This window comes from Notamacropus eugenii, chromosome 2 (assembly GCF_028372415.1).
Source record: "Notamacropus eugenii isolate mMacEug1 chromosome 2, mMacEug1.pri_v2, whole genome shotgun sequence".
NCBI classification, from domain to species: domain Eukaryota; kingdom Metazoa; phylum Chordata; class Mammalia; order Diprotodontia; family Macropodidae; genus Notamacropus; species Notamacropus eugenii.
In genome coordinates, this window is record NC_092873.1 from 318,868,667 (window position 1) to 318,893,144 (window position 24,478).

A 24,478-nucleotide genomic window follows, 5' to 3' on the forward strand; every position below is an offset into this window, starting at 1 on the left:
ACGATCTTTGCCAAGAAACCCCAAACGGAGTCACAAAGAGTCAAAAATCATTGAAACAACTGAACAACAACAAACCTTCCTTCAAAGACCAACTGAGTTTCACAACATCTTCCCTCACCTCCCCAACTGAAATAGAGCTTTTCTTTCTCTAGTCCTACTATCATTCCTAAATTTCCATCCCATGTTACCATTTGCCTAACAGACATTTCAGACTGAATTTCCCACAGGTATTATAAACTAAATGCGTCCAAAAGAGAACTATTTTCCCACAAAATCTATCCCTCATCAACTTTTTCCTGCATCTGTTAAGGGTGTATATTACAGCCTATTTTAGCCCTCAAGCAATTGGCTCTTGGCCCATTTCATAGATTCAAGATAGCCTAATATATGAAATATTGAACAAAATGTCCTGAAAAAATGTTAACCTTGTTCCATTCTCCTTGAACATGCTTTGGGATCAGTAAACTGACTCAGGAGAATTAAGTTAAATCAGAAATTTAGGCCATAAACAAACTTTGGCACCTTTGTTCTTTGTGTAACATCTGGATATTCTTAGACTATAATCTATGGTGCAGATTTATAAGCTATGATCCCCATTCCTCGTAATTTTGTCTTTGGTTATGAAATGGGTTATAGTTATGCTTCCCAAGTGCTCCCAGGGTTCTCCCATTCAGTGGGAAAAGGTATAACAGGCAATGTAAAGATAGGGTCAACCAGAGGTGTTTATGAGAAATAATATTAAGTCCAGTAAATGTACTTGTTAACTTATTTAAAAATACAAATAAGTAGAAATATACCAGGTATGGAACAGGGGCACCTGTTCCTCACAATTGGTTTTTAATTTTTTTTCTCTCAGTGCTTTTACTGCTGTACCTGCTATTTTTTTTTTAATGGTCACACGGTTGTCCATTTAGAAATCATCTGCCTTGGTTTTAAAGAAGGGAACTGCAGATGTGGCAGCCACAGTTGAGTTGCTGCCATGGGACTTTCTCTCTACCTCTCCTTTCACATCTGCTTCTCCTCTCAGTATCTAAAATCTCTCATCATAGCCTTTATGCATTCCCATCTGAAGGCTGATCTCACATGTTTCCTTTCTTCCCAAACTGTTAAGAAGTACAAATCCCCAAGTCTTAGTGCCCAGCCAGTGCCATGCCAGAGATCTGATAAACCCATAACCAGGGAAGAGGTTCTCAATGTCCATAGGGGGCAAGCTTCCCTCTCTACCTAAACAGTCCTAAAGTCATTAATGAGATGAATTCCTTTCTTTTCTCAATTACAATGATCATCATCATAAATCTTGGAGTGATCTGAAATATTGGAGTGATAACAGTTTACTTCCCTATTAACCACTACCCAAAGAAAAACTGGCTAACACATATCAGAGACAGGACTTACGTATAAAGGGGGATTTTGAGAAAGTGTCTTTGGTGAATTGTTATCTTTGTTTTTCCTACAAAATTGTGCTTAATGGAAACTTGGAGATTATGATTCCTTCTAGGTGCCTCCATTCTCTTCTGTGCATTTTTAAAAATGTCTCAAGATCCTCTTCTCTTTCTCTTTTCTTTTTCAGGAGAAAGGGCATCCTTATCACTAGCTCTCCTTTTACCTCCTTCCCAATAAAACAAAACAAACATAATACTTGCAAAAAAATAAGCTCATTCAAGCAAAATAAATCCACAGATTACATCTGCCACATCCTAAAATGTATGCCTACTTCTGTACCTTGAGTCTCTCACCCCTCCTTCAGAAAGTGGGTAACATGATTCTTCATCAGTCTTCTGGAGGGTTTTGAAGGGTTATTTTTTAAAGTTCTATTGGTGTTTTTTGTTTTTATTTTATATTTATTTCTTTATTCTTCTTTTAAAATTATGAATTTGACAAACATCAACAGACATGAATATTTCCATATACAAAGAACAAAGAAAGGTTTATTATATGACATAAGTGATCCATTGCATCCTGAGCCACTAATAAGTCTTGACTATTGGTTTACTCCTGGGTTCTGATGACTCTGGAAGACAGAGTGAGGCCAACAAATTCAAGCAACTCTGTCTCACTTAAATCCAATTGATGCAGGAGTCAAAAAAATCACTCATACCATTTTATCATTTTGCATTTTGTTTTTCTATTCCTTTCACCTACGATGATATCTTAAACATAGTAAGTACTTAATAAAGTGCTATTGTTCTCTTTAAATTCCTGAGCATTTTGCCTAGTCCTCTCTTTTTCATTTATCATATCTTCCTAGGAGCATAGTCGTTTAATATAAAATCTCCCCTTTTTTCTTCATTAGATCATAGGCCCCTAAAGAGGAGTCTGTGCTGAGCCCATCTTTGAGACCTAGAACCTTGCACAAAATGGGAACATAATAAATGTTGAATTGGATTGGATCTGGCAATATAACAGAAAAAAAGGAATTTCTGTAAAGGGAATAATTAGAGATGGGTCCCTTTGAAGAAGAAAAAAAATCTCCCAGCTGTAATTTTGGTAAGGAAAGTATTATGAGAGTGACTGACCCTTTGGCATACTAAATATTTTAGTATGCTATTAGTATTGTATCTGCTGGAAAATTATAGCACCTACTTAATAATTCCCCTTTCCTTTTTTATTCTAGAATCTTCCCCTTCTTTTTCTCCTTTATCCAATAATCAACAACAACCTTCATCTCCAGACTGAGGGAACTTTGCCTCCCTTCTCATATTGAGAAGGAAGAAAAATTTCATGCATGTATTTTTCTCTCTTGTCAGTCATTGGAATGTCTAATATAGGTGGGATGAAATGCCACACTTTGCCAACAGGTGATGCCATTTAACATACAATGTACTGTAGCCTGAAAACTATTTAAGTTGGAGGCTTCTGGGGTCTAGAGTGTCATAATCAGCAATTTTGGCCCGTAGGGACAAATTTAATTGGGGTACTAGGGGACTTAAAGGAGAATTTGCATATCTCAAGACACAAGGATTCCAGGTGGGAGAGATCTCAGGAACATTGCAAGGCTACTGCTGGGGAGGTAACCACCAGAGGAAGGGGTAGTATTCCAACAAACTGGGAAGAATCCTACCAATGGCTTCCTTTTCCAAGCTTGGGTTCTAGCCCAGATGTGATATGAGAATTGTCCTAGAAATTAAGTGTAAAACAGATAATCACAGCACACAGGAGGGCTGCTAGCACAAGTTCACTCTTGATCTGGTCAGACAGGAAAGACACTAAGAAGGAGTTAATAATCTGACTTTATTCTAGTCTGATTATCTCAGAAGAGGATTCCTGATAATGGGAGAACCACTCCTACAGCATTCCCTAATCAATGTTCTCATAGGGGCCATTGAGAAAGGTGGAGGGGCAACTACCCCTAAATCTCAATGGAGTCAATTGAAACAGGCACAACATGTGCATCCCCTAAATCCCTTCAAATTTTGATGGGGGCTGGTCAAAGTACACACAGTATTTGTGCTTTCAACCCTAAGGTTCTCCCTAAGGTTCCCCATTCACTGACCAGTGACCATCTGCTTTATAGGACAGCAGACAAAGAAGGGATATTGCCAGTAACAGTCTCACAAGTTTACATCACCTCATCCCTGTATCTCACTGTGCAGCTGTAGCGGATGTCTATATTATTTATAATTATATAATGCTGCACAAGCATGGTGGAAATGTTTTGAGCCAGAACTGTGGGAACTCATATCTAATACTTGGGAACAAGAGATTGTTATGGCTATAGATCCTGGGAAACTGAACTCTAAGAAATAACAAAATTCACTTTACACCACTAAAAACCCACCTTACTTACACTAAAATTCACCTTACATACATCAAGAGATTTGAGTTCTTGCACCATTTCTGCCACAAACTAGCTATCTGAACTTTGGTAAATTTCCTCTCAGTTTTCTCATATGTGATGTTCAAAGTCTGTGATGGATAAACTTTCTAGGTTACTATTAACTGAGAAGTTAAAACATCTTGTTTCTGTCACTTAGTAGCCATGTGATCCATTGGTTAATTAGGAATAATATATTCCTCCTACTTTACAGGACTGTAAAAATCAAAGGAGGTTGTACATGCACACATGTTGAAGAAGGGCTTTGAAAACTGTGGGGACCTAAGAATAGCTAGACAGCTTGAATTTAGGAAGGTATCTGCAAAACTATCTGCTGCTCTCAATCCCCTCACTTCACCCATGAGGGCTGTTCAGGGATAGGGGGCAAGATGACCAAGAGTACAAATGGACAAAAATACTGTTCTAATTGTTTCCCTCCTTCATCTCTTCCCTGATCCCTCTCTTGCCTGCCTCCCTCTTAGCTTACCAATCCCCCTGCCCACTCTCAGCTGCTCTCCTGCTCCCTAATCCTTGCTGATGAGATGATTTCTCTTGCCCTACCAGAGAAACTATTTTGTTTCTATTTTTTATTTCTGTTATCATTGGAGGGAGGGAAGGAAGAAGAATAGGGAGAGGGAGAATGGAAGAGAATAAGCATTTGTATAGTATTTTTTAAAGATGAGGAGACCAAGGTCTGTTGATAGGAAGTGAGGAGGGACCCAGTAGATTGAAGATGAGAGATGAAAAGGATAAATGAAGAGGGCATATCCTGCAGAAGAACAGAAGGGATGGAACGGAACTCACACAGGGCAGGCATTCACATGGTGGTCAGAAGAAGCAATGTAAGGATACTCTCAAGGGCTCTCTTAAGAACTTTGGAATTGATTGTATGACATGGCAGACACTGGCACAGGACCACTCAGCATGGTGTGCCCACATCAGAGCAGGTGCTGTGCTCCATGAACAAAGCAGAATTGAAATAGCTCAAAGGAAACATAGAATGCACAAATCTGGAGACTCCACCCCAAATGGTCACACAAACTATTTGTACCCAACCTGTGGCAGAACATTCTGAGCTTGTAACGGTCTGATCGGCCCCAGCTGGACACATTGAAACTTGACTCTAGCAAAGCAATGTCATTTTGATCCTCTTTGAGAATGAAGAACAACCAACCCTAGTGGAAGGAAACTTCCAGACAGCCAAGTTCAAGAGTGAGGAACCTGTAGCTTCAAGGTTACATGTAGCCCTCTAAGTCCTCAGATGTGGTCCTAGGACTAAATGCAAACTTCACAGAACATATCTCCTTAATAAAAAGGGTTTGTTCTGTAAAACTTAGACTCAATCAAAAGGTTGCACCCAAGGACTTAGAAGGTCACATGTGACCTCAAGGCTGCGTGTTCCCCACCACTGGTCAAGTTCATAACTAGAGCCATCCTTTACTCTTCTTCCTTCTCTCTGACACTTAACAGCCTAGTTTCCAACTCCTCTTCCTTCTTCTACACATCACTCACATCAGTACCCTTCTCTCCATTCACATAGCCACCATCCTCTTTCAGGCCCTCATCACTTCACTCATGGCAAGTGCAATAGTCTCCTAACTGGTTTCTTGTTTCTGTGTTCTCCAGTCCATTCTTGACATCTGTCAGATCAATATTCCTGCAATAAGCAACACTGAAACATGACACTGTGCTAGGGATTCAAGTTATAAGACAAAAATTAAAACATCTCCTGCCTCAAGGAGCTTACATTCTTTTGTTTTATTTTTCATTTTTAACACAGTTCATATCACATAAAACAATTTCAACTTTTGGTCAGATGATACTTCTTTTAAAGCAGCCACAATATAGACCACAAAAGAAATTTTTTTTAACATTAACCAACTGAGACACAAATAATAACTATGCATGCTAACTTCACAAGTGCTTGACCTAATTGTCTCCACAATATTACTAAGAATTAAAGGACCCTAACTTATTGTTGTTGGTCTAAAGTCCTAAGCCTAATAGATTAATTTTAGACTTAACCTCAGATGTTCTCCTACCAACACCTATAATTTAATAGATTTTGTAATAAGCTTACAAACTTTTTGACTATAGGAAATTGCCACTGAGTAGGGACATTGCAGGGAAACAATGTCTCCCCAACTTCATGTCAATTCCAGGCAAGACTAGATTGTCAATTTGCATTCAGTCAGGCTTAAAGTCTGCCAGGTGTCAGTGGGGAAATTGAGTCAGGAGAATCCTACCTCAGCTCAGGCTGAGCAGCCGCTCTCCCACCCTTCCCATGAGATCACCTTTTGCAGTTCATACCAGCATCTCACAGGCTTACTGGCATCATGGATTGCAGGCTCAGACCACCTTTCTTTCTATCCATACTTGGAGTTAGACACAGAAGAACAGTCAGGTAGTAGACCCATAATATCTAAAAATAGTAAGTTCCAAAAACCAGATTTCAAATATGACTATAATTTCACATTGGCTAAGGAACATCTTTTGAGGCAAGTCTTAAGTGGCTTACATGCCTTTCTATACATGTTCTAGTTCCTGATTAAATAACAATCATAATATCAAATTTACCATTAAAACCTTAACTTCTTCATCAATGCCAAATTTTACCCGAGTTTGCCTGCCTCTAGGAAACTTAGACTAAAATTCTGTTCCCCAAACTAAACGTCTCTTATTTAGTCTCAGTAACTAATTCAGTCAATTGTTTTAATACTAATTACTTTTACATCACTTTGTAACATGTCCAATTTTTCTCCCCATCTCTCCCCTCCTCCCACCCCCTAATAACTTGCATTCTGATTATCCCTTCCCTCAATGTACCCTCCCTTCTATCACACCCCACTCTTCTCTTATCCTCATCTTCTCTCTTTTCTTGTAGGGCAAGATAAATTTCTATACCCCATTACCTGTGTTTCTTATTTCCCACTTATATACAATAATAATTCTCAACATTCGTTTCTAATACTTTGAATTCCAACTTCTCTCCCTCCCTCCCTCCTTATCTATCCCCACTGAGAAGGAAGCAATTCAATACAGACTAAATATGTGCCATTTTGTAAAAGACTTCCATAATAATCATGTTGTGTAACACTAACTATATTGCGCTCTATCCTACTCTATCCCCCCTTATTTTTTATTCCCTCATTTGACCTTGTCCATTCCCCAAAGTGTTTATTTCTAGTTACTGCCTTCTCCCATTTGCTCTCCCTTCTATCATTACCCTCACCCCGCTTGTCCCCTCCTCCCCTTCTTTCTTGTAGTGTAAGATAGATTTTCACACCAAATTTACTGAGCATGTTATTTCCTCCTTAAGCCACATGTAGAGAGAGTAGCTTCACTTTTCCCCTTTCCCCTTCTCCCTTTTCTCCTTCATTGAAAAATATTTTTCTTATTTCTTTTATGAGTTATAGCCTTCCCCATTCCATTTCTCCCTTTCTCCTCCCAGTATTTTCCTCCCTCACCCCTTAATTTTTATTTTATTTTATTTTTTTGTGAATATCATCTCTTCTGATTCAACACAGCCTATACTCTCTGTCTATGTGTGTGTGTGTGTGTGTGTGTGTGTGTGTGTGTGTGTGTGTATACAATCTTTCCACCTACTCAAATACTGAGAAAAGTCTCAAGAGTTATAAATATTTTCTTTCCATGTAGGAATGTAAACAATTCAGCTTTAGAAACTCTTTTATGATTTCTCTTTCCTGTTTACTTTTTCATGCTTCTCTTGATCCTTGTGTTTGAAAGTCAGATTTTCTCTGCAGTTCTGGTCTTTTTATCATGAATGCTTGAAAGTCTTGTATATCATTGAGTGACCATTTTTTTCCTTTGAAGTATTATACTCAGTTTTGCTGGGCAGGTGATTCTTGGTTTTAATCCCAGTTCCTTTGACTTCTGGAATGTCTTATTCCAAGCCCTTTGATCCCTTAATGTTGAAGCTGCCAGATCCTGTGTTATCCTCATTGTATTTCCACAATACTCAAATTGTTTTTTTCTAGCTGCTTGCAGTATTTTCTCCTTGACCTGGGAACTTTGAAATTTGGCCACAATATTCCTAGAAGTTTCTCTCTTAAGGTCTCTTTCAGGATGAGATTGGTGGATTCTTTCAATATTTATTTGCCCTTTATTTCTAGAATATCAGGACAGTTTTCCCTGATAATTTCATGGAAGATAATGTCTAGGCTCTTTTTTAGATCATGGTTTTCAGGTAGTTCCATAATTTTTAAACTGTTTCTCTTAGATCTGTTTTCCAGGTCAGTTATTTTTCCAATGAGATGTTTCACATTATCTTCTATTTTTTCAAACTTTTGGTTTTGTTTTTTAACTGCTTGGTTTATCTCATAGTCATTCATTTCCCTGAACTCAATTCTCTCTTTCAAAGAACTATTTTTGTTCAGTGAGCTTTTGAATCTTCTCCTCCATTTGGCGAATTCTGCTTTTTAATGCCCCCCTCTTCATTGGCATTTTGGATCTATTTTTCCAATTGAGTTAGCCTCTTTTTAAAGGTGTTCTTTTCCTCAGCATTTTTTTGGTTCTCCTCTAGCAAGCTGCTAACTCACTTTTCAAGCTCTTCTACTGCCTGAGCTCAGTTTAAGTTCCCTTTGGAGGCACTAGAGGCAGGAGCCTTGGCTTCCTGTGACAATATGCCTTGTTCTTCCTCATCTGAAAGGATGGGAGGAGACACCTGTTCACTAAGAAAGCAACCTTTTATGGTCTTATTTTTTTCCCTTTTTGGGGCACTTTTCCAGCCAGTTACTTGACTTCAGAATCCTTTGTCAAGAGGATGGTCCTATTGTCCCTCCTCTCCCCAGTACCATGTTCAAGGCTGAAATTTGACTCAGATGCTCAATTTCCTGGGGCTTTGGGTGGGGGCAGGGCCATCACTCAGGGCTGAGGTTAGATCAGCTGCTCCCTACCACCAGAGATTTTAAGCTGAGCTGCTTGGGCAGTGGACCTAGGTTGCTTCCTGGCTACCATAGCTGCCTGCAGCCTGCTGCCACTGCCTCTGCCGTGGCCTGGAGCTATTGCTGGAGGAACCCCATTCCCCTCTTGCCCACCTGGGAAAGCCCTCCCACACTAACCTTTGGAACTTTCTTTGTCTCTTTTGGGTTGAGGTATCTGGAACCCTCCCTACTGGGAACTTTACCCTGGAGGTCTGTTCAGGTCCTATTCCTCCCAGTGCCACATGGCCAGGGATGGGCTCTGCTCCACTCAGTGTCCCATGAGATAGACCTTTCCTGTTAGCCTACCAGGTTACCTTTGGCTAGAAACCTCTTTTTCTCTGTTGTTCTGTGGCTTCTGCTGCTCTAGAATTTGTTGAGAGTCATTTTTTACAGGTATTTTGTGGGCTATAGGGGAAGGGCTAGAGTATATGCATCTTTTTACTCTGTCATCTTGGCTCCACCCCACAAGGAACTTACATTCTACTGGAGGAAAACAATACATAAACAGGCAGTTATATACACAATATATACAAAGTGAATGCAAAGTAATTTTGAGGGAGAGGAAAGACCCTAATTAGGCAGTGGCCCTTGAACTGAGCCATAAAGTTAGTTAAGGATTTTACACTGCAGAGGTTTGTCAGGAATAAATTCTAGGCATGGAGGTCAGTCTGTTTAAAGTCATAGAGGTGGCAGATGGAATGTTTTGTGGTTTTTTGTTTCATTTATTTTTTTCAGTATTTTTGTAAAGCTAATAGGTTGTTTTGATTGGAGCATATGAAAAGTGATGTGAAATCCATTTTAAAAGATGATTTCAAACTATGAAAGATTTATATATGCTGACAGAGAAATTTGTATTTTATCCTAAAGACACTAAAGCAGAGAAGTCAAATTCAAATAGAAACATCTCTGCTGGGTATATTGACTTGGAAAACCACAAATTAACATTACCTATGGTATATTGCATTTGTATTTTTTGTTAAACATTTCCTAACTACATTTTAATCTAATTCCAACATATTTGGGAGTTTTGCTGGTCCTCTATGGCCTGCTGACATAAAATTTAGCACCTCTGCACTAAAGGATTTTGAGTAGAGGAGAGGAAAGCCACATCTAGGGAAATAAGTTTGGCAGCTATTTAGAAAAATGGAGAGAGAAGGCACTGAAGCTCAGAGATGATTGGAGTGAGAAATAATTATTGCAATAATTAGAGTGAGGGGTTATGAACTAGACTAAAGTAGTGATCAGTGAGTGGAGAGAAGATAATTGCAGGAGATCTTGAGAACGTAGATTAGACAAGACTTGACAACAGATTGGCTATGGGGGAAAGGGTGTTCCAAACTATACTCCACTGATATATGAGAGAAGGAAAATGACCATTCTGTCTTCCTTAATGTTCTATCAAACTTCTTCAAGAAGCAATGATTTTTTTTTGAAAAATAAGGAAGTGAGTTCTGTGGTCCCGTGAGCAGTATGACAGGTTGTTAGGGCAGTGGCAGGGAGGGGGTCATGACCCCCCAGGGGCCTCCTCTCCTTTCCTCCCTACCTCCACAGGCCCTTCAGGAGCATAGACTTAGTAGAGTCACTGGGAGAACACAGGGAAGGGAATGAATTGGGAGGCCTGGGCAGCTGGACTGCGCCCTATGTGAAAGGGGCCCAGCCTCTGGCAAGAGAAGGGCCACTACCCTGAGGCTAGAGGCAGGGCCCATTCACCTTCTCAACTAGAAACTCAGAATTGATGGCATTAACATGTACCCATACAGGATAATATCTGTTGCCCAGCCAGTTGCTGAGCCCTCTAGCCATGTCCCCATGATTTTAGCTTTAAGGTAGCTAAAACCTGTCTTGTTCTCATTCCCTCCTGCCCCCAAGAACTTGAGGTGACTGCTGAGATCCATGCCACGTATAAAGGACCCAGTCTAGATGGATCCCCTTGGATGTTACCCTGTGTGAATTTTGAACAGAGATCTCAACCAGAGCCTTCTCTAAACAGTCCTCACCAAATCCCTGAAATCTCCAGGATGTCTGTTTAAAAGTAGTTACAAGTCTGGACATTCGCCTAATCCCCTTTCTAACAACTGAGTCCCATCTCCTGGATCCCTTCCCATGTCTATTTATTAAAAATGAATAATTCAAATAAAGGATTCCTCTCTTTAAATAACCAAGTTCCCCCCCCTTCCCCAGATCTTCAAAAACGAAGCAATTATTTTTGTAGTTCAAAAGAGTTCTTTAGGATTGAGATATCAAGAAGACTGATTTCATACTCATTTTCTTTCTCTAGGCTTCAGTTTCTTCATCTGAAAAATGATGGACATTGAATTAGATGACCTCTGAGGTCCCTTCCATTTCCATTTCTATGATCATGAATATTTATTCACTGACTGACTGACTGACAGATGCCACCAGGCACTTAACCTAACTCTAAATGGGAAGGTGCCTCCAGCTGTTTTCCACTCCAATGGTAGCCACCACTTCCCCCACAAGATATTGAGATCTCCTTTCTCATCCCTCCAATACAGTTCCTGACATCTGATGAGCCCCCTCCCCATCCTCAGTTTATCATAGAGTCTTGACATCAGTATTCCTTACATATGGATAAAGCTAACCTAAGAACTAACATGGTGCCTATTCTTTTCTTTTTTGCTGATGCCCTAGTCATCTCTAAGATTCCCAACTCTTGATATTCCTTCTCATTACAGGGAGCAAGTATTTATGAAACAGCTATTTAAAAGTAGTCCTCTATCTAGAAAGGGCTTATATTTTACACCCAACCAAGTAAATAAACTAGTTCTTTAATGACAAAGAATGGTCTTCAAAATCCAAATCAATGCAAAGAAAGGCTACTCCATGGTCAGGGTCAGTGGTATCACAGCACTGAACTTAAGAAGTGAGCATGATCCCCAGGCCAAAGATGAAGGCTTGGATCCCCTTGCTCCCATTTGACAATGTAAGTCATAGTTACTGCATAAGGGAATGACCATCTACAAATGCATCTCTGCCAGCCTGGTTTGACTAAAGTTTCCTCTGAACTTGAAGTTTACCTCCTTATTGAAGGAGGTAAAGTACCTGGCACAGTATCTAGCACAGAATTTTACTTAATAAAAGTTTGTTGATTGATTGATTAATTAAGGGTGTTCCTTCTGGCCCAGATCATTTTGGACAATTTTAATAATCCAGAGGCACAAACTTTGAAGTTGAAGTGGTTGCATTAAGACATCTTAGGACATGAGGAGCTGTTCAGTCTAAAACAAGGTACTTCCCCCTTTTGAGACCCAAATAAAATTTTCAGCCTTGAGGCCCATATCTATTCTAGGCAAAAGGCTGTCTAACTGGTCCAGTCTCTCATTGCCCAAGTTATGGACCCTCATACCAGAGAGAGGTTGAGGTGTGACCTAAATTCTTAGGAGAGGGGGGCAAACTTTTAAAAACTAAAGAATGACTTCTAAAGCCTCTTGCCAACTCTGAGCTTTGTGATCTGCCACAAGTCAAATCCAAACATCTTTCCTGGGATTTAAAAAAGATAAAAGAAAAATTTTGCTTTAAATTTTTTTCATAAAAGACAGGATTCAGTCCCAATGTGTCATCCTGAAGACTGAGCACTTTGTGTATCTTAGAGTACTGTGGAAATATTAATGAGTCAATAAGCATTTATTAGGCACTTACTGTTTGCCTGACACTGTGCTAAGTGCTGGAGATATGGAGCATACAAGCAAAAGATAGGCTCTGCCTGCAAGAAGCTTACAATCTAACAGGGGAGCATGTGAGTAGCAATTATTGCCAATATGAATAGTCAGTGTTGGTTCCCTGGTATTTGACATCTAAATAGAACTAACAATCAGTTGTTCAGTCATTTACAAGTATACTAAAACTCCTTGGAATAATTTGTCTTTGATTACCCTAACACAAGTCCCTCTAAAGTGGAGCCATCCCCATTGCAGATCCATAACAGGGAATTCTAGCACCTGGGATAATTTCAATTTTGGAGCAGGATGACTTAAGATATCATTACGCCTGTGCTTGGTTAAGGTAGAATGGAGAAATGGGTTGTGAAACTGGGAAGCTGGAAAAGAGAGGCAGGGTCTGGGCTAGAGAAGACAAATAAGAGCATTGAATTTATTGGAAAGAAGGAATAATGACCTGGAAGATGAAAGGAATTTAAGAGGAAGACAATAGCATCATATATTTAAAGTGGGAAAGGACCTAATTAGTCTTTAGTCCAATCCTCTCAGCATACAGGTAAGGAAACTGTATAATAACTTACCCAAGGCAAAATAATTTACCCAAAGTCACATAGATAGTTAGTGGTAGAACCTGGGGTCAAATTCAGGTCCTCTGATTCCATCCAACATAATCCCATTGTACCATAATAGAAGAGGTCAAAATGGAAATGGAGAGCAAAGGAGGAGAGGCACTAGGCAGCCAGGTGGCACAGTGGATAGAGCACTGGGCCTAGAGTCAGAAAGACCTGAGTTCATCTGGCCTCAGACGTTCGCTAGCTGTGTGACCCTGGGCAAGTTACTTGACTCAGTTTCCTCATCTACAAAATGAGCAGGAGAAGGAAATGACAAACGATTCTAGTATCTTTGTCAAGCTGGGGTGGGGAAATGGGGATAAGAGGATTTAAAAGCATCAGTTTAATTTGCTATTAATTATCTCCAGCTCATTTGACTTTCTCCTAATGCTAGACAAAGCGAGGCAGTATATACCATAAAGATTTCTTGATTTGATGTCAGAACCCAGAGGATTAAATCCCAGCTCAGTTACTTACTATGTTTATGAGTTCAGAAGTCACCTCACTTTGCCCAACTGCAAAGTAAAGAGAGTGGCAACAAGATCTCTCATCTTTAAGCCCCTTGAATTTGACATCTGTTCTATTAAGGTAGTTTGAACAGTCTTTCTTTTACTGTGAAAAGTCCACTAGTTAAGAATGGGAAGTTCCTTTTCTTTAGAGTTGGGCCCCAAGGGCACAGCAACAAATATTTCCAGATTGGGGAGCGCTGAGTTTTGTGAATAGCTTTGGAGGAAACTCCACCCATCTTTTTTATTGTTTTTAGAAAAAGTCCATTTCTGCCAAGAGTCAGGGAAAATGAGAACCACCTCCTTTCCCCCTGTGGTTTGATATTTTGTTGTTTTAAAATTTTCAAGTCATTTTCATTAGTAATTTTCTTTTTACATCATCTATTAAACCTAATATATACCTTTCCTCTCTCTCTCCCTTTTCCCTCCCCTTCCCTTCCCCTCTGAAATAGCGATCCCATATAACAAAGTAAAAAAGGGGGGAAGGAATTCAGCAAAATTAACTAATACATCAAAAGAATCTGACAGTGTTCCATACCCCTAATTTCCCCCTTTTACAGAGAAGGAAGTACCTTCTTTAGAAGATACACACACACATACACACACACGTGTATGCTTGTGTGTATGTATGCACATACTTCTTTGAAGCTAGCCTGGATCATTATAATTGTACAATATTTAGTTTTGATTGATTTGTCATTATTGCTATTCTTTCTATTTAGGTGTTGTAGGCATTGCATATATTATTTTCCTGATTCTGTATAGTTTGTTTTGTATCAGTTTGTAGTAGTCTTCATATCCTTCTCTATTCATCACATTTATCATTTATCCATTCATGGATATACACTATTTATTGGACATCTACTTGGTTTCCAGAGCCAGGATTTAAATTCAATTCCTTTTATTCTGTTCAACAATAATTTCACTATACCACAACAGAGAAGATTTCCAGAGGTCAAAATGGGAAATGGAAGGCAAAGAAGAGTCACCTGATTCTGTTAGGATTCTCCAACCTATCCCAGAAAAAGGTCACAGAACCATGGAATAATTAGGATGAAAAAGATCCATAGAGGTCATCTAGTCCAACTTTGTCATTGTACAGATAAGAAAGATGAAGTTAAGAGGAAGAAAGGGACCACAACCCACATATCCTGTATCTGAGTCCTTAGTAGCTCCATTTTATGCTGCGCCATAATTTCCCCTGCCTACACACCTTCCACAGTGCCTGCCACAGGGTTGATGTTTGGTTATTCAATTGTGCCTGACTCTTCATGACCCTGACTGTGGTTTTCTAGGCAAAGATAATAGAGTGGTTTGCCATTTCCTTCTCCATTGGCAAACAGAGGTTAGATGATTTTTCAGAATCACCCAGCTAGTGAGTATCTGAGGCCAGATTGAAACTCAGGTCTTCCTAACTCTGGGCCCAGTGCTTTATCCATTGAGCTACCTAGCTCCCTCCAAGGCAAATGGATGTTAAGCAATTTGACCAGTCAGACAGCTAATAAGTGTCTGAGGCTAGATCTGAACTCAGGTCTCTCTGACTCTAGGCCCAATGCTCTAACCATTGAGTCATCCAGTTGCCACTGCCTAGCACATAATGCTTAATAAATGCTAGTGAACTAGCATATTACAAAGGCTTTCTTTTTTTCCCAAATGGATTATAGGTAAGGAGAAAAAAGTAAATGCTCATTAGCTAAAATAAAATAAAACAAATAATATTCTACTATGATACTACTTAAATATTCACTCCCATTCTCTGCGTTCTATAACTATAACCAGGAGCTTGGATTTTTAACTGTACCATGCAGTTTACTTGGCCCTTAAGGCCCAAGACCTGGGAAGACCATTTAATATCCACTACATACCCATTCAAAGGGTACATAGGATAGCTAATGATGACACAGAAGAGGCTGAAAAAGTTAGGAGAGATTTTGGTGGGCTAGGGAGGTCAGGTAGATGGTGGGACTTGAGTTAAGCCTTGAAATGTGGGAAATACCCTATTGAGTGACATATGCATGCAAGAGAAACAGCTTTTGCAAGTGTCAGTGAACAATTCACAGGTGGTTGCTGGATCCCCTCAACTCTGATGAGATAGCATTTTGGCAGAGTTTGGGGATGGGGAATGAGATACAGAGTACTAAGCATATGACAGGTGTCTTGCTGCTTTAGAATGCCACTATCTCAGGGACCAGAATGGTATCATGTGTATGGTCTGCATGGCATACTGTGGACCCTCAATCAATAATCCACAACAGTGCTATTGAAACTGAACCTCTTTGCCAGTGTAGAGAGCAACTTGATCCTTGAGTTCTTGCTTTTCACAACAAATTTAAATAATTGGGCATACATTTTGCTTCAGAAACAAGTTGTCAAATGAAAGGTATCCTTTCCTTACCACCCTGGTAATGACATGTGGTAATGGACCAAGAGGCAGGAGTGGTGACCAGGAAAAAGATTGGTACCTTCTCCTGGGGAGGGTGCACATATACCCATGTTGCCTGTTAGGCATATACCTTTTATGCTGTCTGAGGGGTCAAAAGTGAAGACTAGGACCTAGACTCTGTTTCTTCCACCTCTATAATAGTGAAGAATATGCCACAGGTTGCCAGGCACATATCCAAGAGTCTTCTGGGATAGGAAGTTCCCAGTGGCATGCAAGTTTCATTCAATTCAATTCAACAAGCATTATTAAGTGCTAGGCACTGTGCTAAGTGCTTTGGGTATAGGGATAAAATGAAATAGTCCCTGACCTAAGGGAGCTTATAGTCCACTGAAGGGAAACGACAGATTAATAAATATAAAATATATGCAAAAGTACAAATTAATTTTGCTATGTGGGAGAGTATTAACTGCTAGGGGATCAGTAAGGCCTCTTATATGAGGTGATTTTTAAGCTGATCCTTTTTAAAGAGATAGAAGAATAGCAAGAGATAGAGAAGAGGAGCTAAAGTATCCCAGGGATGAGAATAGGAGATGGAATGGGAGTTAGAGTAGGTTTAGCTAGAACATCAAATGCATAAAGGAACAAAACATGAAGTAAACTCAGGAAACTAGATTGGAATTAGATTGTGAAGGGTTTTAAGTGAAAAGTTGAAGAGTTTGTTCATCAAAAAATAAAAGAATATAATTTTTTTTGTACTAAAACCAGAAAGATAAAGGAGATGCCATTAGACAGGATCTGAGTCAATGCATCTATAACCTGGAAGGGGCATCACAGACCATCTAGTCTAAGCTATTATTGACTAAGTAGTCAAGAATATTCCTACAAATAGAGAGCTTGAGCTTGAAGTTAAGTGAATAAGCATTTATCAAGTATCTACTATGTGCCAGGAACTATGTTAAGTGCTGGAGATACAAAGAAAGGCAAAAGACAGTCCCTGTTCTCAAGGGGCTCACAGACTAACATGCAAATAACTACATATAAACAAGATACATGTATACAGGGTAAAATGGGAGATAATGAAAGAGAAGAGACTAACATTAAAGGGAATTGTGAACGGCTTCTTATAAAAGGTGGGATATTAGCTGGGACTTGAAAGAAGCCAAAGAATCCACCTCCTTAGGTGAAGATGTGGTGAGAGAGCATTCCGGGTATGTGGTACAGCCAGGGAAAATGTCCAGAGTCTAGAGATGAAGTGTTCTATTCAAAGAACAGTAAGGAGGCCAGTATCACTGGATCACACAGTACATGAAGAGGAATAAAGTATAAGAAGACTGGAAATGGAATGGCAAGAAGGGTGAATTATGAAGAGCTTGAAAAGTCAGAGGATTTTCATTTTGATCTTGCAGGTAAAAGGGAACTGATGGAATTTACTGAATGGTAGAAGGGGGTGGGGTGTGTGACATGGTCAGGTCTGAATGTCAGCTTGATAATTGAGTGAAGGATGACCTCCAGTAGGGAGAGATTGAAGGTAGAGGGGTTAATGGGCAGGAGATAACAATAGTTCAGGAATAAAATCACCAGAGACCAGATAGCAGTGTCATTGGAAAGAAGAAGGAATATACTAGAAATCTGAAAGTAAAATGACAGAACTTGGCAATAAATTGGACATGGAGGGGTAAGAGAGAGTGGAGCTGAGGGATGATGTATAGGCTAGAAACCTGCATGACTATGAGGATATTGATGCCCTTCATAGTCATGGGAAAGTTACCAATATGGGGAAAACTTTGAGGAAAAGATGGAGTTCAGTTTCAGACATGTTGAGTTTGAGATGTCTATGAGACATCCAGCTTGAGATATCTCATAAGCAGCTAGAAATGTAATTCTAGAGGGTAGAAGAGAAATTGACTGGTTAAGTACATCTAAGAGTCATCAACATCAAGATGATAATTAAATCCATGAGAGCTTAGAGATAACCAAGCAAAATGGTATTGAGAGAAGAAAAGAAGGGCCATGATAGAGCCTTGCAGGACCCCCACAATTAACAGGCATGATCTGGATGAATATCCAGCAAAAGAGACTGAGAAAAGGCAATAGGTAGAGAATCAGGATAATGTGGTACCACAGAAACCTAAAGAGAAGTGATTAACAAGAAGAGGGTGACTGACAGTATCAAAGACTGCAGAGAAATCAAGAAGAATAAAGATTGAGAAAAACCATTAGGTTCAGCAGTTATGAGATCATTGAACCAAAAGTCATTCCCCAATAAACAGTGATCAAAGCAGATGAAGAAAACAGCTCTCCAAAGAAGAATTGAAAACTATTAATAACCATATAAAAGAATGATCCAAATCTACTAATAAAAGAAATCCAAATAAAAAAACTGAGGCTTCACCTCATATCCTGCAAATTGGCAGAGATGACAAAAACATGGCAATAATCAATGCTGGAGGGGTTCAAGGAAGATAAGCATACTCATACAGTGTTGGCAGACTGTGAAATGATATGATCACTTTGGAAAGCAATTTAGAATTATGCAAATAAAGTGAACAAAATGCTCATATTTGATCCAAAGATTCAGTTACTATTCTAGGCTTATAACCCAATGAGGAATAAGAAGAAAGTCCCCACATATACAAAAATACATGTAACTGCACTTCTTGTAATTGCAAAGAAAACAAAACAGAGCTCATCAATTGGCAATAGCTAAACTAATTGTGGTATATGAATGTAATAAAATATTACATGACAAATGTGATGAATACAAGAAACATGAAAAGATCTACATAAACTGGTACAAAGTGAAGTAATTAGAGCCAAACGACATACACAGTGCCTACCACAACATAAACAAAAAGAAAAATCACAAAAAAAGAGAATGTTGCAAAATTTAAAAGAACAAGTTTGGCCTAAAAGAAGAAATACAAGGAGATATTCCACCACCACCTCCATCCATTTCTTTCTATCTTTCTTTCTTCCTTCCTTTCTTGCTTCCTTCCTTCTTTTCTTTCTTTTTTCTTTCTTCCTTTCTATCTTTCTTTCTTTCCCAAAACCTTAAACCCAGTGCACTCTGAAGCCCATACATTGCACAACAATAAGTTCCTGTCCAAACTCCACTTAATGGTTCTTAATGGCAGGAACCCTTCTGGCTTCAGAGGGATTATAAATAGTAACTATTGCTCTTTCCCTCCAAGTTTTATTTACTTATTTTTTTCTTTTGCTCATTTAACCCATTGCATCCTGGGCCTTCTCCAGTCAACTTGATGAATATCTGGTCACTGGATTCAGATGGCTAAGGAGGGGAAAGTGACCTTGTACAGCCCTCCCTCACTCAAAACAAAGTCAAGTGCAAGTCATGTCATTTCTCTGACGTCATGGTCTTCTTTGAAAATGAAGCAAGAACACAGGTGGGTGATCCACAAGCAGTATACCCTGCATATACTTTCAAATGTTTTCAATATGTTGATCAATTAAGCTGGTTTTTTATCTTATTCTTTTTCAAAATACTTTTTGTTATGTAGAATTAGATAATCTTACATAATCCTAGGGGGAAGGATATTGAGGAAAATTATGATGATGTTAAAAAAAGACATCAATAAAAACCTATTTCTTAAAAAATAGAAATCATTCATAATTTTGGAGAGAGATTTACCTGAATAATGAGGCTGGAAGTCAAACTGAAGAGAGCTAAAAGAGTGAGAAAAAAAGTTGGAGAAATTGACTGCAGACAGTTTTCTCAAGGAGTTTAGCCACAAAAGGAAGATATAGTGCCTAAAGAGGTATCCCATTGCATTTTGGATAACTCCAATTTTGGCGAAGCTTTTCCTGACATCAATCCAAAATCTGCCTTTCTAAAACACCTACAAATAGAATGGAACTCAGGCTTCTCTTTGGAAGTCTAAGTCATGCTTCCCCACTGCCATCTTGATGCTCTGAAATATGCTAGAATTAAATCAATTTATAATTATTAAGCATTTCCAACATACACTGCTCTAAAATATAAAGGAACTACACCATGTCTTAGGAAAGGAACTTGAGGGAAATAGGAGTGTTTAGCCTGTTCACTCTAAAGTTATCAGGAATCTCTAAACTGTCAACTCTGGTGGCTTTTTCTCAGTCTTCATCCTTGATCCTGTCTGCTGCATTTGACACTGTTGAACACCCTCTCTTCATAGATACTCTCTGCTTTCTGAGTTTTTGTGACCCTGCTCTCTCCTGATACTCCTCCTATCTATCCTACCTTTTCTCAGTCTCATTTGCCAGCTCATCATCAATATCATGCCCCTTCGCTTTGGGCATTCCCCCAGGTTCTGTCCTAAGCTCTCTTCTCTTCTCCCTCTACACCCTCTTTCTCTTGGCAACCTCATTGGATCTCATGGGTTTAACTATCCTGTCTACGTAGATGAATCTCACATATATACATATATCAGGGATACAACAATGCATACAATATTGGACTTGATTGATATCCTTATTGCTTGTATTTAACTTCTTTTTCTTTGTTATAAAGTATGACTATCTGGAGGGATGGGAATAGAATTACAAAGAGAAATGCAAGTGACATAAAAACAAAAGACATGATTTTAAATTAGAAGAAAGAGTAGGGGGCAGAGCCAAGATAGCGGAGTAGAAAGACGCACATACACATAGCTTCGAACCCACAACCCACAGAACGGCTAGAGGGGACCAACTCACGGTGAATTCTGCACCCAGAGGCCACGGAATATTGGAGTGAGGGAGATTTCTGTTCCGGAGAGACCTGCAAACCTCTCGCAAGGGGTCCTTCGCGCTGCGGACTGGGCGCCGGGACTGGGAGCAGAGGGCAGCCCTGCAGCGGCCGCGACACCGTGAGGAAAAGATCCGAGCAGGCTACGGGGACAGGATCTCCAGCAGCCACGCGGGTCCCTCCACCCACAGAGGGACCTGCAAACCTCTCCCCAAAGGTCCGTCATGCTGCAGACGCGGAGCCCAGCCCAGACCTGCGGCGGCCGCGGCTCCGAGAGGTACAGATCCAAGCAGGCTTCAGGGACGGGATCTCCAGTGGCAGCACAAGCCCCTCCACCCACAGGTGACGGGGGTCGGTGAGAGAGTCTCTTTGGCGGGTCGAGAGGGGAGTGGGGTGCCCCCATGGCTCGGGCCCCCCCGGGAGATAGAAGCTGAGAGGTGGCGGCAGACAGGGGCTCCCCAAGCAGGCGGGAGCCTGGATCCATTGTGGAAGGTCTGTACATAAACCCCCTGAGGGAACTGAGCCTGAGAGGTGGCCCTGCCCCCACCTCAGCACCTGAACTTAATTCTCACACTGAATAGCAGCCCTGCCCCCGCCAAAAGTCCTAAGGCGGGAAGCAGCATTTGAATCTCAGTCCCCAAACGCTGGCTGGGAGGACCAGGAGGTGAGGTGGGTGTGAGGAGAATATTCAGAGGTCAAGTCACAGGCTGGGGAGAATGCCCAGAAAAGGGAAAAGAAATAAAACTATTGAAGGCTACTTTCTTGGAGAACAGACATTTCCTCCCTTCCTTTCTGATGAGGAAGAACAATGCTTACCATCAGGCAAAGACACAGAAATCATGGATTCTGTGTCCCAGCCCACCCAATGGGCTCAGGCCATGGAAGAGCTCAAAAAGAATTTTGAAAATCAAGTTAGAGAGGTGGAGGAAAAACTGGGAAGAGAAATGAGAGGGATGAAAGAGAAGCATGAAAAGCAGATCAGCTCCCTGCTAAAGGAGAACCAAAAAAATGTTGAAGAAATTAACACCTTGAAAACTAGCCTAACTCAATTGGCAAAAGAGGTTCAAAAAGCCAATGAGGAGAAGAATGCTTTCAAAAGCAGAATTAGCCAAATGGAAAAGGAGATTCAAAAGCTCACTGAAGAAAATAGTTCTTTCAAAACTAGAATGGCACAGATGGACGCTAAGGACTTTGTGAGAAAGACAGATATCACAGAACATAGCGAGAAGATTGGAAAAATGGAAGATAATGTGAAATATCTTACTGGAAAAACAACTGACCTGGAAAATAGATTCAGGAGAGACGATGTCAAAATTCTGGGACTACCTGAAAACCATGATCAAAAGAAGAGCCTAGACATCATCTTCCATGAAATTATCAAGGAAAACTGCCCTGAGATTCTAGAACCAGAGGGCAAAATAAATATTCAAGGAATCCACAGAACACCGCATGAAAGAGATCCAAAAAGAGAAACTCCTAGGAACATTGTGGCCAAATTCCAGAACTCCCAGGTGAAAGAGAAAATATTGCAAGCAGCTAGAAAGAAACAATTCAAGTATTGTGGAAATACAATCAGAATAACACAAGATCTAGCACCCTCTACATTAAGGGATCAAAGGGAATGGAATAGGATATTCCAGAAGTCAAAGGAACTAGGACTGAAGCCAAGAATCACCTACCCAGCAAAACTGAGTATAATACTTCAGGAGAAAAAATGGTCTTTCAATGAAATAGAGGATTTTCAAATATTCTTGATGAAAAGACCAGAGCTGAAAAGAAAATTTGACTTTCAAACACAAGAATGAAGAGAACCATGAAAAGGTGAACAGCAAAGAGAAGCCATAAGGGACTTACTAAAGTTGAACTGTTTACATTCCTACATGGAAAGACAATATTTGTAACTCTTGAAACTTTTCAGTATCTGGGTACTGGGTGGGAGTACACACACACACATGCATGCACACACACATACATAGAGACAGAGTGCACAGAGTGAATTGAAGAGGATGGGATCATATCTTAAAAAAAATGAAATCAAGCAGTGAGAGAGAAATATTGGGAGGAGAAAGGGAGAAATGGAATGGGGCAAATTCTCTCTCATAAAAGAGGCAAGCAAAAGACTTATTAGTGGAGGGATAAAGAGGGGAAGTGAGAGAAAAACATGAGGTCTACTCTCATCACATTCCACTAAAGGAAAGAATAAAATGCACACTCATTTTGATAGGAAAACCTATCTCACAATACAGGAGAGTGGGGGACAAGGGCACAAGCAGGGTGGGGGGGAGGATAGAGGGGAGGGCATGGGGAGGAGAATGCAATCCGAGGTCGACACTCATGGGGAGAGAAAGGATCATAAGAGAAGAGAAGTAATGGGGGACAGGATAGGATGGAGGGAAATATAGTTAGTCCTATACAACACAACTAGTATGGAAATCATTTGCAAAACTACACAGATTTGGCCTATATTGAATTGCTTGTCTTCCAAAGGGAAGGGGTGGAGAGAGAGGGAGCTAAAGAAGTTGGAACTCAAAGTGTTAGGATCAACTGTAATGTTCTTACCACTAGGAAATAAGAAATACAGGTTAAGGGGTAAAGAAAGCTATCTGGCCCTACAGGACAAAAGAGAAGACGGAGACAAGGGCAGAGAGGGAGGATAGAAGAGAGAGCAGATTGGCCACAGGGGCAATTAGAATGCTTGGGTTTGGGAGGGGGAGGGGAGAAAAGGGGAGAAAATTTGTAACCCAAAATTTTGTGAAAATAAATGTTAAAAGTTAAATAAAAAACAAAAAACAAAAGATATAAATGCAATTTCATTTTCTTTAAATAAACAGATGATACCTTCCAACTGTGACATTATAGACCTGATCTCTGCCATCAAGAAGCTTACAGTCTAATTGGAATGCCCAGACTACAACCTGAAATCTAGGATTAGCTTTTTCAATAATAAAACATTACATGAGTGTGCAAATGAGATTAGGAAGATCATTTTATACATCCTCACTCTAACCATTCTCTCAGCTCATCCAAGAGAATTTGCAAATGTCAGGTGAAACAGAAATAAGGTGCATTGGTTTCCATTATGAGAGCAAGGAATATTTATTCTCTGAAGAAATCTTTCCTAAGATGATTCCTGCCTGAACTTGCCATCTGAAACGTGACGTGAATTGAGGGAGACAGCCTCAAAGATCCATGCTGTCATTCCTCTTATTATTAGTCACATTCCTTTGCATTCATCCAGGGTTTTGCATCCTCAAAGCACTTTATGGATATTAACTAATTAATGTAAATACAGTAATGCTGAGATTACCTATTGCTAGGGCTGGAGCTGATATTAGACCATTAAAGGTGATGAAAAGCATTCCCAGAAGCCTAAGATAAAGAGTTCCTTTGGGACTCATTTCAAACTTTTTTTTTCCTCCCAGCTATGCAGTCCAAGGGCATGGGAGCAACTTAATGAGATGAGAACCCAGTGAGTTTTGAATCCATAAGAAAGATTCTTCTGTATCCTATAATTTAACTCACGGAATTTATAGCTATGGTTGGTCAAGTCAAATATTCAGGTTAGACCATTTGATGATTACTGATATTTGAACTGCTCATTATCATTACTGAGAGTAGAAAGATTGTTGAAAGGGAAATAAAGCCTCCCTGTCTGCTTCCGGGGTTGGCATTCTGCCTATTTAGCGTAAGTAGGATGTGGCTTAACGATGGATCAGGGAGACTCTTAGAGCATTATCCAGTGGAAACAGCACTAAACTGGGACTCCCAAGACCTGGCTTGTGGTCTCAATTCTTCCAGTAACAAATTATTTAGTCCTGAAT